This window comes from Cupressus sempervirens, chromosome 9, assembly GCF_028749045.1.
Source record: "Cupressus sempervirens isolate cs-2001-9-10 chromosome 9, ASM2874904v1, whole genome shotgun sequence".
Classification (NCBI taxonomy): domain Eukaryota; kingdom Viridiplantae; phylum Streptophyta; class Pinopsida; order Cupressales; family Cupressaceae; genus Cupressus; species Cupressus sempervirens.
The window spans coordinates 190887158-190902103 of NC_143126.1; positions in this window are offsets into that span (position 1 = coordinate 190887158).

The following is a 14946-nucleotide window of genomic DNA, read 5'->3' on the forward strand; positions in this document are numbered from 1 at the left end:
ATCTAATACCAAAATTCTAGATTAGAAGTTCGTATGGTTGATTATATTTCTATACCAATATAAAAAAAGAGAGGCAATTCTTTAATATATTTATATTAATATATTAAAGAGGAATTGAGTTAGTATATATATATATATATATATATATATATATTTAAAACGAAATTAAATTTCTTTAAATTTTTTTTTATTTTATAGAAAACGATTTAAAAACAAATCGCTTTTTAAAAAAAAAGAAATATACATTAAAAAAAATATATATATAATTATTGTTTTAAGTGGGGGGGAGGGAATCACCTGTACCCACCCCCACTGCCGACGGTCGACAGTACCTACGTCGCAGGTACTGCGACGGCAGGTACGTTGTACCTGCCGTCGCAGGCCCTGCGACCATAGGCCTGCGGCAGAGCCGACGGGCTTTAAACGTATATGAAAGGGTGTTAATTAATTCGATTTTTGTTTTATTATTTATTAAAAAAAAATAAAAATAAAACAAACAAAATTTTATTATTATTTTAAAATTTTTAATTAATAAAATTTTAATATATATATATATTAATTAATAGATATTTACTTATTAAATATTTTTATCTTTATTAATATTTAATAATTAAATATTAATACATTTAACATAGTTTGTTAATATAAATTTATTAATAATTTTGGTTAAATTTTAATAAATTAACAATTAATAAATAGATTTAAAATAAGTAAGTAGAACAAGCAATTATTGATTAATTTAATTAAAATCAGTTTAATTAAGTTAATTAATAATGAATATTATTTGACTAAATTATAGATTTGGATTATTGATTTAATGGAAGTTATTATAGAAATGGGTTAATTGTAAGGGGTAGTTATGAAAACTTAGTTACTTAAAATTCGACATTAAACTGAAACATAAATCTTACCTTAGCTCAATAATATACTTTCAAATCCAATCTCTGAGACTTTGATGTTTTCTTTGTGCTTTGAGTGTTATGGGGTTGGTTTAGCGTTGACCAGTTTAGGTTGTTACCAGAGGCTCGGGGTGGTGAATGTGATGTCATGATGATTTGGTCTCGATCTTTCTTAACCTGACCATGGTAATGTGATGAAGTGCTCTATGACATGATTGTATTTACTGTTTGTTATTGCTTTCCAGTTTCCTTGTGTGGAGCTGAGAGGTATGTATTTAAGATACCTAACTTAACCATTTTTGAGTCTCGATCAGTTATATTTGATAACCATTTTTGAGTCTCGATCAATTATACTTGGATTGCTTTTCGATCGCTTGAGAGGACTGAAGTGGTGGTTATGTTCTTGATGATGTCATGTTTTGACTTGACCATTTTGGAGTCTTCAATCAGTATTGAAATTTGCTATTGGGATACTTTCTGGTTGCTCATTGGAGAACTATTGGATTTTGTGATTTATCATTGATGCCTTCAGTTGCTGATAGAGAACTGTCGTGGTCATATGATTATTATTTGGTGCTTATCTGTTGCTCATGAAGAACTAATGTAAGTTTTGTGGCTTATCTTTTATGATGTCTTTTCAGTTGCTTGTATAGGATTGAGGTGGTTTTATTATGATTCTTTGATTTATGATTTCATGAGCCTAGGGTAGGTTATCTATGTGTAGTGTTGGGAAGTGGCTTGCAATGGGGATCGGGGCCCTAAGAGGCTGCCTGGAGTAACCCATTGTAAGTTGTTTTAATAAGTGAAAACATTTACACTAAATAAGGGAAAATGAACCTAATAAGATAATTGTATGTTCTCTCCCATGCCTTGAGTGCTAGTACAGACTAGGATGGGGTAGAGAGAACGCTTGGTTACGACCTTGCATTCCATAGTATGCCTCGTCAGTACAAGAGGATACTAGTGGCCGTAGGGATCAGTAGGGACCCGAGATTCCTAAGGGATTTCTCGGGTAACTTCTACGTGATTTTTGCGATGACACTTTCTCGCTTGCATATTAGGTTTCCTACGTGTCTTTATGGTGCCTCTGGGTCTAGATGTCTATCTATGTTGGAACCCTTGAGTTAGTATACTTTTAGGATTTTCAGACTTAGAGAGTACTTGTGTTTTGTGTTTTGATACCTTGTTTGGGACTTGAGACTATCTCCTCAGCGTGGTGGGAGTGGACCATTTAGGTTCCACGCGGTCGGGTGGTAGTGCTTTTTACTCTTACCATTGAGATCCGTTCCATGGTCACCGTGGCTGGAGTGTTCGTGATTGGCATTTACCTTCACTATGTTCTTGGATTATTATGATGGATGGGTAGATTTTATGATAGATGTTTTATCTTTATGGATGTATTGATGTATCATGTATGGTGGATGATTTCATTTATTTTACTATACTTTGTATCATGAATTTGAGGATGATGTATCTTTATCTTTACATATGTATATTCTTTTAAGCCTTTCATACCCTGTGACTTGTACAGTGGATGATTGAGCATTTCGAATTAATTTTCCAAGAGGCATTTGGAACAAATGTATTATATTGACATGGGTCTTCTAATTATTCTTTCTTATGTATGTGATAGTTGTTAGACTTAGAATTAATTAAATTTAAACGTGACTCAACATCTTGGGATCTTTAAGAAATGTAACTTGCAATGTATGTTTGTCGATGATTACATGTTATTGCTTCCGCTACTATGTGTTTGATGTGTATGTTATACATTCTTACTTTAAAAAAAAAAAATGTTTAGCAAACTTAGTGAAACTTTAGGTTAATTCTTTTGGATCCCTTGGCGGGGCGTTACAGTTCTCATAGAGTGCTCGGTGGTGGCTATGGTTTTGAAGACTTACATGGTTGTATTGCAATGGTTTTTTTGTTGAATAATACATGGTGATGGATGCTTTTGGACGCTATATTTTTTTCCCTCAATGAGGGTTTCCCAAGGTATATCTTGCGTCACAATTTTTATGGGTATGTTGTCTATTCTCTTGTATGTGGATTTCAATTGCATATTTATTTTAGATCTATTATGGGTTATGTGAAAACAGTTATATTATTCTTTCTTGCAAGTTTTCTTACAAGTGGTATTAGAGTTATGGTTTTATTATTGTAACCCTAGATTGAATCTATGAAAATGCATGAGAGGATCAAAGAAAGGGCAAGATATATGAGTTGTTTATTACAGATTTAAGGGTTTTGGGTTTGCTGTTATGATGGATGTTGGTAGATTTTGGGCATGTGAAATTGTTAAACAAAAGGGTTTTCAAATGTTTCATTTAAATAAGGATTTTAAGGGGTAGCCTACAGAAATGACCTCTTGGGTAAAAACATACCTCGCCATTGGATTTGGGTTGACATTTCTATAAATTTTGATATATAATATGCCCTAGTTTAGCCATGTTTAGAGAAAATGAAAGAGTTTTTTAGTTTCAGCCCATGATGGCTGTTAAATTTAATCCTGTCGAAATTTTTGTAAAAAAAAAATTGCAATGAAAATGGTAAAAAGACTGTCTTAGTAAAATGACCATAACTTTCTCTTAGGATATTGGATTTTAGACCTCTTATAAGCATTAGAAAGCTGATTCAAAGCACTACAACATGGTGTAGGTTTGGTTCTATGATTTTGACATTTTGTCAAGTTTTAAGAGCCCAAAAGTCAAATGTTGTTTATTTTGAGCACAGATTAAGGCATAACTTGGGCATATGGAGTCGGATTTTGGACTTTGAGTAGTCAATGAAAAGCTCTTGGAGAGCTCTACACATTGGTTTAAATTTGGTGTAGGTTTGACATAGTTTATTTAGTGATATATTAATCTAAACAGTCTATGATATATATTGACTATGGTAACATTATGAGTTTATGACATTGTATGTTTAGAGATTTGGATTTGATGTCATTGTATACTCAAATCATATTTCAGATTGGTCTCATGATGATAAGGTTATCAGTGTTTGATTTGGATATGTATGATGACTTGTTGGGTCTATAAGTTGTGTAGTGTTGTAAGTGATCTATACTTACATGTTGTATTTATGACTTGGTTATGAGTTGTCTTTGCGCATTGATCTTTCATTATTGATGCATATTGAGATTGGTGGCTTAGATTTGGATTGACCATGCCCTAAGTCACATGATTTGCTAATTTTTTCTCCAAGTAGAAGGGATGAGATGTTGTTACCAAGTACAATCATAATGGAGGATTATAGTTGACTATTTTATGCTGATAGGTAAGACATATTGTGTGTCAGATGCTTAGTTCATGGTGCCATGGAATTTGGCATGACATGATTGGATATACAGGTACATCCTTGATGTTCATTGGTTTAGATTCCTAATTTGATTATGGTGGCATATCTTCTTGGTTGAGGATCATGGTTATTTGGTTTATTTTAAAGAGCTCATGATGTGCACTTTGAGCTCTTTGATGGTTTGATGCCTTGGTTGATTCTCATGGTTAGAGGATGGTTTTTCATCATGATGTCATGGATAGTTTGGATACATAGTTTGGTGGAATCTTGTTATTGTGATGAGGTGACAATGTAGAATTAGTTCTTGATTTGGTTTGTATCTTCTTAGTTTGAAGATCTTGGTTTCACTTGGTATTGATACTTTGGTTACGTGTGTGTAGACTTGGAGGATCTTCATGTAGGAGATGGGTTTTTTGATGCCTTGGTACGATAGTTGAGTGGGAGTTTTTTGACATTGATATATTTATTGAGTGTTTGCAGATGTTGGAGGTTTGTCTTAGATCCTGTTGTTGCAGAAGCATTTTTGATAGTTGCATGGCACACTTGGTTATCTTCATTTTGTGTGGAGATGGGTGCATCTTGAGGACTTATGGGGTTCTTGGTAAAGGTGTGGTTTATGCTTTCATTTGGCATGCTATCCTTGATGTGAGGATGGTTTCATTTTTATGTCATGTTATACTCTTGATACACATTTAGAGTTGTGACATGTTATAGTATGTTCATATAGAGCATGTTATCTCTTTTAGTTGAGATGGTAAGATCATGTTGTCATGTTTATGTTCTTGAGGCCATGGTTGGAATTTTGACATTGATCTTGGTTTAGTTTCTTGGTATTGAGTACATTGATCATAAGCTGGATACGTTATGATATTGCTATGTTTTGATTAAATAAAAATAGGTTTTGAAAAAACTCAAAACCTTTTAACAAAAGACAAGAAAGATATATCAATGAGGATCTTAATACGGCTATGGAAAACCACTCAACACAATAGAGGGACACACCAAAGTTCCCAACAAGAGGACAAATAGCCCAAGAAGCCACAGACCATCAAGATTTACATTTTGGTCTAGTCTTTTGAGAACATAAAGACATATCAAATGAAGGAATGAAAGATTTTTCTTTTTTTTCTTTGACTAATGTCCAACCATCCTCTACCTTCCTAGCAACTTTCTGCTAATCGCTACTGACCCCCCAAAACCCCTCATCAATAGTGTTCTAGATAGAGTCAGTAGCGGTATGACCCAAAGTCGACAAAGAGACAATAGTCGAATCAATAGAAACAACAACAAGCGATGAGTCAAAAATAACATTCTGATTCAAATTTGTCGTAGGGATAACATTCAAATCATCAAAAAAACAACAAAATCCTTAGCCAAAGAGAGATCAATATGTGAAGAGCTAACCAAACCATCCAACTCCGTAGATACTTTATTAACCGTATCATGATGATCTGAAACTCCCAACCACCAAGAAGGTGATTTCTTCGATATAGCCTTATCAAAGGAGTAATGCGCAGCAAGATGGCCGGTCTTATGGCATTTCTTGCATCTAAAAGGAATACCCTCATAATCAAACAACTAAATCCAAGAACCATTTGGAGAAGCCAACTTCGACATTGTTGGGAGCCCCTTGGAGGTATCCATCTCTACCAGAATGTGAGCATACGTTGTCCTAAAGACATTAGAAGAAACCGAATCAACCAATATGAAGTATCCAAGGGCATCCCCTATAGCCTCCAAGATTGAATCCTACCAGAAATGAAAGGGAAGATTCAACAACCTCACCCAAAGAGGAATCTTATTAAAAGTTTTAGTAGTCTAATTAAATGCCACATACCAAGGTTTGGCCATCAAGGGAAAGCTTTCCTCCCAAGAGAAACCATGACCTAGAATGGCATTTTTGTTATCAGCATTAGCAAATTTTACAATAAAAAAAATCCCTTGCCATAGGGTAAATCGACACTACATCCAAAATGATTGGTTTCTAATATTTGGAATTCCAAGTATGCAAATCTGAAAAAGAGGGCCAAAAGCCCCTAAAACAAAAAATGGCAGTTGTATTGGAGTAATCCACCACATATGAGTTGATCTCATCAAAATATTGTTCAAAATGAAGCACAAGAAGATTACTAACCGAGACAGGCACAATCGAACGATTGACAAAAAGTGCAACCGAATGGAGCCCCTTCCTCATAGGATTTGAAATATCTGCCTCATAAGTGGTCACATCTGCATAAGAAAGGGCAAATCAATCAATAGAACCCTCCACAACTGGAATAACATGAGCTCCGGGAACAGGACCAACCCTACCCACAACAGTTATCATAGGAGGAGTCTTACTAGCGCCATGGGTAGGTAGAGTTGTCACAAAAGCTGACATAGTAGCCCCAAAAGCCAAAGTGGGAGAAATCACAGGATGAGCAAGAGAAATCGCATGAGCGAGAGTGGGAGTTTTCTTCATTTTGAATTCAGATTGTTGGATCATTAATATCTCCTCATGATATTGCTATGTTGCATTTGGAGTTGGCATGGATTGATTGGTTACAAGTGTTCATGGATACTTAAAGACAATGGTGATGTTGATTTTCTCTTGGATTAGAGAAGTATTTGTTGGGACAATTGATGGTTTCAATATGAAGTCTGAAGGGCATTCACCTGATATGGACTTGAGAGGAGATTGTTTTTAGATGAGTCTTGGTTGGAGACTTGGATATCTTGATGAGCATTCTCATTTCTCACTCTTGATCACTCAACAGTTTTTCTACTTGAGAGATATAGCCCATTGTTTCTCTTAGGTGCATTATGTTTATGCTTGTCTTTCATGGATATGGATTTTAAACTATGGTACATGAATTAGTTCTGGAGGGTTCATTTGAGAGATGGTTTAGCATTAGTTATCTCCATTTGCATATGTTGCTATATTGGTTAAGTTTGGGTGATGGTTTTATATTGGGCATATTCCTTGGTTTAGGAATTGTTATTCCTTGGATTAGGAATGGTTATTCCTTTGTTTAGAAATGGTTTATGAGTTTGATTTTCTTGTGAGAGGCTTACATCCATGATTAGTTATATGGTATAGTTTGGGTGTTGTTGAGGCATCTTGTTGGAGTTTTATGGAAGAGATCATATTTGCACAATTTACATCAAAAGGTGTGTGTAGAAGGACATGATACAGGTTATGATTTGCATAGTTTCTCTTGGTCTTGGTTTTCTTTCTGCATGTTCAGTTTCACTTATGTTGGATATGAGATTGGTTAGAGATTGTGATCATTGGTTTGTGCTCATATATGTCATGTGAGAGATGACATGGTTTTTTCTTTATCTCTTTCCTTTGTTGGTTTTGGAGAGCTTGGGAGACTATTGGAGATTTTTTATGAGATTTGTTCTTGCAGATTATTGGTTTATATGTGTTGTGGATGTCCTTGAGACTACATGGTCTCACTTCTTTAAGATATTGTGAGTGGATTGGTTATAGATTTGACATTATCTTTTGTAGTGGGAGCTTCTTGATATATATGTGGAAGGTATTGCTCTTGAGGCTTGTGATTGTAGGTTACAGATTAGATATGTCAGTGTTGTGAGATTCACTTGGTATACCTTTGGAGCTATGGATATTTTGATAACTATGGATACATGTGATTACCTTTGGATCAAGTTTTTGTGCTTGGTTTTTTAGTTGGTACAGGATTTGATAATCTTCTAATGTGACAAGTTGGGTGGCTTTCTCCTTAGATGGCTTCTATGTATGTTTGGTGGCAGTGGCATAATAGGAGGTGAGATCATTCATATTTGAGATGCTGGATACTTTGATTTTGTTGCGGGTACTAGGATGAAGCACTCAGTGTATTTTGATCCATAATGGTGGATGTGCTAGGAGAGATTGTTCCCTTGTTCATTTATGTGGCTATAGATTGACCCTATGTAATGTATAAAATGAGTGGGAGATTGTTGAGATAATGGGTGTTGCACACATTGAATAATATTGTTATATTATATTATATTATTTTATTATGTAATATTCCACCTAGATGGATGTGCAACATGTAAAATTTTCATGGGATATACTTGATGAGTTGTATTGTAACATTGTGATAATATTTCATGTAATTATTTAATATTAGGAAAAAGAATTAAATTTCTAATATTAAATGTGGGGTCAATGAGTTAGGTAGGACATGGTTTATGTAATACCACTTTGTGGTTTTGTGAGACTTGCTACTATATAAAAAGCCACAAGGGTAATTGTTGGTGTGAGAAAAGTGAGAAGATAGAAGACAAAAAGGGAAAAAGTCGAGCAGAACAAGGCTTGATAGGTTAGCCAAGGGAGCATTTGTGAAGGTTGGAAGTATGGCATGGGATATGTGGATTCATGCTTGTTCACATAGATTGCTCGGTGGTGACTATGGCTTTGAAGGCTTCCATGGTTGTATTGTAATGGTGGTTTTTTTTGAATAATACATGGTGATGGATGCTTTTGGAGGCTAGGCTTTTTTCCCTCAATGAGGGTTTCCCAAGGTATATCTTGTGTCACAATTTTTGTGGGTATGTTTTCTATTCTCTTCCATGTGTATTTCAATTGCATATTTATTTCAGATCTATTATGGGTTACGTAGAAATAGTTATATTATTTTTTCTTGCAAGTTTCTTTACTGGGTGTGCTTTGATGAATGAACCAATGAAGGATTTTGATGACATCTACAAGATGATTAGTCTAAGGGACCAAAAAATCACAACCTTTGTTGGAAATATAGATGAAGTAACTGAGAAGGGGGGTGAATTAGTTACCACAAAAATAAATCTTCAGATCCCTTAGATGTCTTATAAAACTAGTTACTACTGTCACTCGATAGCCACGCAGAAAAATGATATAACTTGGTAGATGTACTGTGTATTAACTTATTACTAATCTTTAAGCATTCACAAAAATTTAACATGCATGTATGAAAGAAATAACATCAACACAAGAGACACCAGATTTAACATGGAAACCTAATATGGGAAAACCACCAAGTAACTAGCTACTAATTTTTACTCTTCTGAAGTGAGCTCTATGAGGAGCCAACCCTGTTAAAGGTTACAAAACACACTATTAGGTGTGACTTTGTTAGAGGATTTAATCACCCTACTAGGAGTGGCCTTGCTAGAGGACTTTAGAACAATTCAATAGAACTGTCCACCTTGTTAGAGGATTTACAAAAATGGCTGTTAAACCAACTTTGTTAGGAAATTTAGAAATCACTGCTACAATTGTGAGAAAGTAACAATGAGTGACCTGAATGAGATGCAACTAAATTTTGTTTATACTGATGTCTATTCCACTTCACTAGATCCTCTCTGATTGAATACAACTTTGTAGCTCCTCAAGGATATCTGCTCCTTCTTCAAAATTTGCTCACACTTTCCTCTTCACATAATCAATTCACTTGCATGCTCACTCATTCCTCCTTAGAATTCAAAACTTGACTTTTTAAATATACCTTACAAATTGTCAAGTTGACTCATTTACAAGTTACAATTACTAGTAATCATTACATTAGTTAGCTACAAACATTACATGAAATAATTAAACTTTATTTTCCAAAATAATGAAATTCTTCATTGGCCGACCCTGCTCGGTAAACACTGCTCCAGAAATGATTTCCAATGTCAACCAACTAAAGCTCGATAAACATTGCGAACTCTGCAAAATTTTTTTAAGACTGAGTGAACTCGGTAAACACTGACTTTCCTTTGATGACCTTGTGAGCTCAGTAGAAACTGACTTTTACTAAAAAATTCTTCGATGCCCAAGTGAGCTCGGTAGAAACTGTTTCCATAGAGTAACATTCAAGAATGCTCCGTAGACTCTGTAATTCACTTTGCTGACCAACCGAGCTTAGTGGAATCTATCTAATAACTGATATGACATTTGTGTAACATCAAAGAGAACACATAATTGAACAATTGTATCCAACAATCTCCCTCTTTGGAATTGATGGGAACACAACATGTCATAGTAGATAAAATTTGAAAAGAAGTCTTTTTTCTGACAGAACATTTCTCCCTCTTAGGTTTTATTCCACAAACTTTTTAAATACAGTAATCTCCCTCTATGGAAAAATTACATAGCTTCTTTTCAAACAGAAAACTCTCCATAATCAAATTCAAATTTTAGAAAGATATGACAATATACTCTCCCTCTTTGACAACACATGTCAAAGACAACACAAACCAAATGAGTAACAATGTACCTTAAGTATTGATTCATATGCAATGTTTCCATTACTATGCTACATCAATTGAAAGATCTTCAACTTGGTACCTATTGATGCAACACTAAAACTTCATTTTAGTTACCTCTTAGATACTAGAATGAATCCTCAGGTAATGGCTTGATAAATATGTCAGCAATTTGTTCTTTTGTATGGACATATTCCTATTTGATCTCCTTATCCTGCACTAATTCTCTAACAAAATGATATTTTATTGCAATGTTCTTGGTTTTTGAATGCATCACTGGATTTTTAGATATGTCGATTGCACTTGTATTGTCACAAAACATAGCAACTGGTTCTTTGGTTTCCATCTTCATACTTTCCAATAACTACTTAAACCAAACAATATTAGAATAGTTTACTGCGACAACAACATACTCTACTTCCGCTATAGATTGGGATGTACAATTTTGCTTCTTGCTTGTCCAAAAAACCAACCTCTTTTTGAGAAAGAATGCTCCTCCACTTGTACTCTTTCTGCCATCAATGTTTCCTGCCCAATCTGCATTAGTAAACACTTTCAAGTCTAGATTATCTCCAAATTTGTACCATAATCCATAATCTTCAGTGCCTTTTAGGTATCTCATGATCCTTTTGATTGCCATCATGTGATTTTGTCTTGGTTTTGCTGAAAATCTTGCAACTATACCAACTACAAGAGCAATATCAGGCCTCGTATGGACTACATACTGTAACTTTCCAATCATTAATCTATATAATGTCTGATCTACCTCCTTTGATTCATCATCCTTAGTAAGTTTTAGTCTAGTACACATGGGAGTCCCAACTAGTTTACAATCTTCCATGCCAAACTTTTTGAGTATGTCCTTGATGTATTTAGACCGAGTGATGTAGATACCATTCTTACTTTGCTGAATTTGAAGACCAATAAAGAATTTTATCTCACCAAACATTGACATCTCAAATTCCTTGTTCATTTGTTTTGAAAATTCTTTATACAGATCATCATTTCTGGTAAACAAAGTATCATCCACAAATATTTATACCAAAACAATCTTGTTATCTAGTCCTTCCTTGATATACAAGCTAATGTTATCATTAGTTCTTTGAAAACCAATTTAAATAAGGTAGTTATGCAATCTTTCATAACATGCTCTAGGGGCTTGTTTTAGACCATTTAATGCTTTGTGTAATTTGCAGACCATGTCCTTCTTGTTTGGATCAACAAAACCTTCAGGATGCTCAATGTAGACTTCTTCATCCAATATACCATTGAGAAATATTGATTTGACATCCATCTGATAAACCTTAAATCCTTTGTTTGCAACATATGCAAGTAGGGTCCTGACACCTTCCAGTCTTGCAATAGGAGCAAAAGTCTCTCCATAGTCTATTCCTTCTTCTTAAGAGTATCCTTTACATACCAATCTAGCTTTGTTTCTTGATACTTTACTATCTTCATTCAAATTATTCCTAAATACTCACTTAGTTCCAATCACATTTTTATCTGTTGGCCTAGGTACAAGAGTCCAAGTTTTGTTCTCCTCTATCTGCTCTATCTCTTCATTCATAGCCTCAATCCAACTTTCATTTTCTAATGCATCTTTGACATTTCTAGGTTCAAAATTAGCAAATAGACATTAACTTACTTCTTGTCATAGTACCTTCAAATTTGTCTCATATAATCTGATTTGGTGCATGATGTCTCCTGATATACTTAGCTAATATAGGTTCCTTGCCTTTTGAAAAAATTACATTGTTATCCTCTTGCACTTCAACTTCAGGTTCTGGTTGTTCTGGCTTGGGTCCTTTAGACTCGATAGGCATTGGCTTGGTAGCATCTGAATGTGACTTGGGTTCCTATAGCTCGGTTTGAACTTCTTGCAACTCAGTGACTAAAGACTCGGAGTAGAAATTTCTTGATTGACAGATGTATCTAACACCATATCAGGTTCAATGAAAATAAATCTCCTATAACCTTCTAGTTCCTTTTTTCTTTTCTCTTCAGTCCTTTCTGCAAACTCATCAACTTTCACATGTGCATTTTATATGACTTTGTGAGTAGACAAATTCAAACATCTATATGCCTTACTCTTGCAAGAATGTCTCAAAAATATGCCTTCATCACCCTTTACATCAAATTTACCTTTTCTAGATTCTTTCAGAATATAAAATTTACTTCCAAATACTTTTAGGTAACTTACATTAGATTTATAGCCATACCATAACTCATTAGGGGTTTTGAACGAGTCCTTCTTCAGCTGTACTCAGTTCAAGGTATGAACAGTAGTGTTAATAGCTTCCTTCTAGTATTTGATAGCAATGTTCATTTCAATCATTAAAGTTCTTGCATAGTCCATGATAGATCTGTTCCTTCTTTCAACTATTCCATTTTGCTCGAGAGTTCTATGTGTTGATACCTATCTTTTAATTTCTCTTTCAATGCAAAAGTTATTGAATTCATGGGAGATGAATTCACCACCTCTATCTGACCTCAAACATTTCAATCTTTTCCCTGTTTCCTTCTCTACTATGGCCAAATACCATTTGAACTTCTCAAATGCTTCCGATTTCTCTTTTAAATACATGACAGTCATCATTCTAGAGTAATCATCAACAAAAATAATGAACTTTTCTCTAGTATAGCTCTCAATTCCAATAGGTCCACACAAATTACTATGCACAATTTTTAGAATTTCTTCAGACTGATAGTTCTTACTTTTAAAACTAGTCTTTCCCATCTTAACAATCTAAAAATTCTTGCATAGACCAACATCAGGTTTCTTTATACTAGGAATGCCTTTTACTTTTTTGAATTTTCTTATTTTCACCAGGTTATCAAAATTCACATAACATAACCTTCTATGCCATAACCAAATTTCTTTAACTTGAGCAATAAAACATGAACATTCACCAAGTTTAAGATAGAATAAGTTACCTTTTGTTTGTATACCTGATCCAATTAGTTTTCCTTTTTCATCCAACAGTCTTGCTTTTCCATGCATGAATTCCACTTTGAATCCAATATTGATTAGCTATGCCACACTCAACAGATTGTGTTTTAGTCCTTGAACTCAATAGGCATTATCACATACAAGCTCTTTAGTTAGTAAGATTCTTCCTCTTCCTTTTATGCAACAAGGTTCATTGTTACCAAACCTCACACTACCACCATCATTGTCTTCAAAATATTTAAACTTTATTTTTTCACCAGTCATATGATGAGAATAACCATTTTCTATGATCCATGTATCATTTTTACTCACATGAGAGATAAGTGTCATTTTATCTTCCTCATCATTGTTAGATTCATCTTTCATAGCAATGTAAACAATTTCATCTTCACCATTATCAGAATCATTAGAATCCTTAGCCATGAAACATGTTTTCTTACCTTTGTCCTTGACTGATTTGAAATCTTTCTCGCCATTGCACTTGTGACCTTTCTTCTCATCCTTATTTTGCTTGTTTGGGAACCTAGCAGCAATATGACCAATTTCCTCACATGAATAATAGATTAAAGGAACCTTACCTTTGTATTTTCCTTTGCCTTTAGAATCTTTCCTTGCTAGTAGAGCTTCAACCACTTCAAGATCATTGTCAGAACTCTATTATGATTCTTCTTCACTTTTTGACTATGAATCTTTTATCTTCTTGCCCTTCTCTTTGAGTGAAAGCTTGGCTTCAAATGCTGATTCAATGTTCTTGGAAGCTGGAACATAGATGTCATAGTTATCTAGCTCAAATGCAGTCAATCTTCCTTCTATGGCCTCTAAATTTATCTTCTGATTTTTTTCACATCTTCTTTTTTCAATTGCAGAAACTCTAATTGCATAAATGGGAAGTAATGTTCTAAGAACTTTACTTACAACTGTTTCCTCCTCAGTATCTCCTTTAGAAGCCTTGATTGCATTGATGAATACTTTGACTTTTTCAACATATTTGGCAATGTTTTCATCCTCTCTCATCCTCATATGATCAAATGGTCCTCTTAAACTTTTTTCTTTGGCTCTTCTCAAATTATTATCACCTCCATAGATATCCTTCAGCTTGTTCCATATTTCAAAGGCAACTTTGTAATCCTTGACATCATTAAATTCTTCATAGCTTAGGGCAGATGCAATGTCTTTCATCATGGTGTTATGAGTCTTCTTCTCAGCAATGTCATTGATTGATAGTGTACCAGAAGGATTTACATATGCTTCATCAAGATATTTCAATCCTATATCTCCAATGGAAGCTAGATGGAGTCTCATGAGACCTTTCCATGCTAAAAAGTTATCCTTGTTAAGCCTTGGAATTTCCCTCTTGTCAGACATCCTGATCTTTAGCTTAGATCTTTGAAATCTTTCCTACAAGCACCAAAAGATTTGATACCAATTATTGGAAATATATATGGAGTAACTAAGAGGGGGGGTGAATTAGTTACCACAAAAAAAAATCCACAGATCTCTTAGATGTGTTATAAAACTAGTTATTGTTGTCACTCGGTAGTCACACAGAAAAATGATATAACTCGATAGATGTACTAT